The following is a 3,881-nucleotide window of genomic DNA, read 5'->3' as shown; positions in this document are numbered from 1 at the left end:
CAGGCCATCTGCACAATGCCATAGTATTCAGCACTGAAAAGAAATGAGATGTTAAACAATGAGAGTCATAGCAGAAACTTTATACACGGTACTAAAAAAGAAACAATATGAGAAGGGGATGTAGTCTTTTATTCCAACCATAAAACATTCTGGAAGCAGCAAAAAGACCAGTGGTTGTCTGAGGCTGGGGAGGGCAGAAATGAACAGGAGGAGTATGGGAAATCTTTAGAGTAGTGGAAGTACTTCTTGTGACATTTAACGGTGCGTGACTGTGTGCTGGATATTTGTTTAAATGTACAGAATGGATACAGCCAAGCATGCACCCTATTGTAAACCGTGGGCTTTGGTGATAATGTATCAGTATAGGTTCATCAGTTGTACCAAATGTTCCACTCCGATGGTGGTCGAAGCATTGATAACAGGGGAAGTGATGTATATTGTGGCAGGGGGAGAAAGAAAAGATTTGGTTTGTGTGTGTGTTTGTTTTAATTTTGCTCTGGACCAGTAATTACTCTTAAAAACAGAGTCTACTGTTAACACAACAGTAGCAATTAGAATGCACCCAGACTGCTCCTGTTCAGAACCTACCATTGTCCTCCATTCCCTCTCTCAGGACTTCAGTTACAGGACTTGTGTAAGGCTTAGTTGGAAGGTGTTCCAAGAAGACATGAATTTGTGTCTGCCAGGAACTTGGGAAAACTGTTAAACCCACAGCTAGCTAGAATTAAGGTCTTGGGCATGTGTTTGCTGCTTCATTTTGCTTATTGCTACACAATGAGTATGGGTTTCAAATTTCCCTCAATATCAATTTCTTAGTAGGACTATTGGCAAGGACAATTGGGTTTCTTCTTGCCACTCAGAGCCATATCTGTTTTACCCTGTGTCATGGCTTCAATCTGACTTGCTCCCATGGGCACATGCATGTACATATACCTTTTCCTGCTGAGTGAGTTGTCTGGGGAGATCATGGAACCTTTAGGGGATAGTGCCTAGCTGGTGGAAATAGGTTATCTGGGTCCAGCCTTTGAGGTTCATACCCAGCCACTGGCTCTGATCTTTTGGTCTGCTTCCTGACTCACCATGAGGAGAGTTCCTTTCTCCTTGCTCCGTCACTGTGCACTGCCGAGCTGTTGTGCCATGCTTCCCCAACCAGGATTCACCTAGACCTTCCAAACTGTGAGCCACAATGTTTTCTCCCTTTATGATTTTCTATCACACAGAGTGACCACACAAGTCTAACTACTGCACCTCACTTCTGAGGCCATGGTATTTTGTTAATTTCAGTTTATGTGAGGGTAAACTTTATAAATGTCCACTCTGGTTCCATTATATGTGGTATTTAAATCACAGCTCAGTGGATTCCAGAGATTGGCAAAGTCACTGACAACTCCTTTCCATTCCCATGATGCTCTCTTTTGTAGTTTTTTAAAAAATAATTTTGTCCTTACCATTTCAACCACATACTGTAATAAACTTCCTATTTTTTAAAAAATAATTCTTTCTTTTAAACATTTATTTGGTAGTGTTACTTGATATGAAATCAAATGAATATCAACTTTACCACAGCCCAATGAAACTAGAAAGCTCTGGATTTGATACAGCATGACCTTTGGTGAGTCTTTTGATCATTTCCTTCCTTCCAAACTTCAGCGTTGAAAAATGAGGGGAGACTAGATGATCCCTGCCGACGTTTTGGCTACTCATGTCCGTGATTCATAGGTTCAGTGATTCCTAACTCTTCAGGACCCTCAGTTGATTTGATCATTTTCAAGATGTTATTTTAACATTTTCCTGTCTCATGTTGTGACACTGTGGAGGTCTGCAGACATCTCTAAACCTTCTAAGTGCAAAGATGAAATGGTTCTACTCCAAAACATAGTTTTTTCTGACCTACTTAGTTTGTTTATTTTCCCTGAGAAAGTAAGAGTTTTGACACCTGGGTGGGGCATGCGCTTGATTGGTGACTATTTAGATACTATTTTAGGCTCTCTGTTCCTCCTTGTTCCAGAGACAGCCACATCTTCTTGTGCAGTGCCAGCCTCGTCCGTAAACAAAGTGGTGAAGGTTGGTGTGAATGGATTTGGCTGTTTCGGGGGCCTGGTTACCAGGGCTGCCTTCTGCTCTGCATCTGGCAAAGTGGAAATTATTGCCATCAATGACCCCTTCATTGACCTCAACTATATGGTCTACACGTTCCAGTATGACTCCACCCATGGCAAATTCAATGGCACAGTCAAGGCTGAGAATGTGAAGCTTGTCATCAACGGGAAGCCCATCACCATCTTCCAGGAGCAAGATCACGCTAACATCAAATTGGGTGATGCTGGTGCTGAGTATGCTCTGGATTCTACTGGTTTCTTCACCACCATGGAGAAGGCCAGGCCCCACTTGAAGGGTGGAGCCAAAAGGGTCATCATCTCCACCCCTTCTGCTGATGCTCCCATGTTTATGATGGGTGTAACCATGAGAAATATGACAATTCACTCAAGATTGTCAGCAATGCCTCCTGCGTTACCAACTGCTTAGTCCCCCTGACTAAGGTTATCCACGACAACTTTGGCATCATGGAAGGGCTCATGATCACAGTCCATGCCGTCACTGCCACTCAGAAGACTGTGGATGTCCCCTCTGGAAAGCTGTTTTGTGATGGCCATGGAGCTGCCCAGAACATCATTCCTGCATCCACTGGTGCTGCCAAAGCTGTGGGCAAGGTCATCCCAGAGCTGAACAGGAAGCACACTGGCATGGCTTTCCGTGTTCCTACCCCCCAATGTATCCATTGTGGATACATTGTGCCGCCTGGAGAAACCTGCCAAGTATGATGACATCAAGAAGGCAGTGAAGCAAGCATCCAAGGGCCCACTGAAGGGCATCCTGGGCTACACTGAAGATCAGGTTGTCATATGTGACTTCAGCAACAACTCTCACTCTTCCACCTTTGATGCTGGGGCTGGCATTTCTCTCGATGACAAGTTTGTAAAGCTCATTTCCTGATGTGACATTGAATAAAGCTACAGTAACAGGGTCGTGGATCTCATGGCCTACATGGCCTCCAAGGAGTAAGAAACCCTGGACCACTCACCCCAGCAAGGACACTGAAAGCAAGAGAGAGGCCCTTGGTTGCTGAGGAGTCCCTGTCCCAACTTGGCCCCCAACACTGAGCATCTCCTTCACAACTTCCATCCCAGACCCCCATAATAACAGAAGGGGCCTAGGGAGTCCTACCTATTCTCTTAAATGTCATCAATAAACGTTTGGTGCACTCCCTAAAAAATTTCTATTTTAAAATACTTTAAAAGCGACAATACCTATGTAAGTGAGATAAGTTATATAACTATACCTATGTAAGCAACTATTGCTACGAAAGTGAGAATTTCGTAGGGTTTGTCGTTGTTGTTCTCCTTATTCTGATTCTAATAGAGCCCAGAGGTAAAATAACAGTTTTGGATTTGAAAATGTTTATCTTTTTTGTTTATTTGTCTTAAGACATCATTTGGATTTCTTTAAAAGAATTGTCTTGTTGATCATAGATCACAAAACACTACCTAAAACCCTAGTGTGTGTGTGTGTGTGTGTGTGTGTGTGTGTGTGTATGTGTGTGTGTGTGTGTATTTGCATGTGTGTATCAGCAGATTCAATATTTTTAAAGGTCTTCAAAAATCAAACCATAAACCAGTAGCAAGCATCAGAAGGAGAACACCTTACTGAAGGAAATGCTGTTGCTGCTGAGAAGCTTGAAGTGAGACTAACTGTAACCCGAGTGCCTTGAAGTAATAGGGCACACGGAGATGAGAATGCAGAGAATACATTATTCAGTTCCTTGCTACTAATGTGATTTAAATTGTTTTTCATTCCATTATCTTGGGCTACTGGGCACTTAA

General features: G+C 43.0%; 1 pseudogene; it reads left to right on the top strand.

Annotated features, from left to right (window-relative positions):
* The first annotated feature begins 1,947 nt into the window (after positions 1-1,947).
* Positions 1,948-3,063, top strand: LOC114618580 (annotated as a pseudogene).
* The last annotated feature ends 818 nt before the right edge of the window (positions 3,064-3,881 follow it).

This window comes from Grammomys surdaster, unplaced genomic scaffold (genome assembly GCF_004785775.1).
Source record: "Grammomys surdaster isolate TR1022 unplaced genomic scaffold, NIH_TR_1.0 143, whole genome shotgun sequence".
NCBI classification, from domain to species: Eukaryota; Metazoa; Chordata; class Mammalia; order Rodentia; family Muridae; genus Grammomys; species Grammomys surdaster.
Note: the sequence above shows the minus strand (reverse complement) of the source record. Positions and strands in the feature narration are given on the sequence as shown.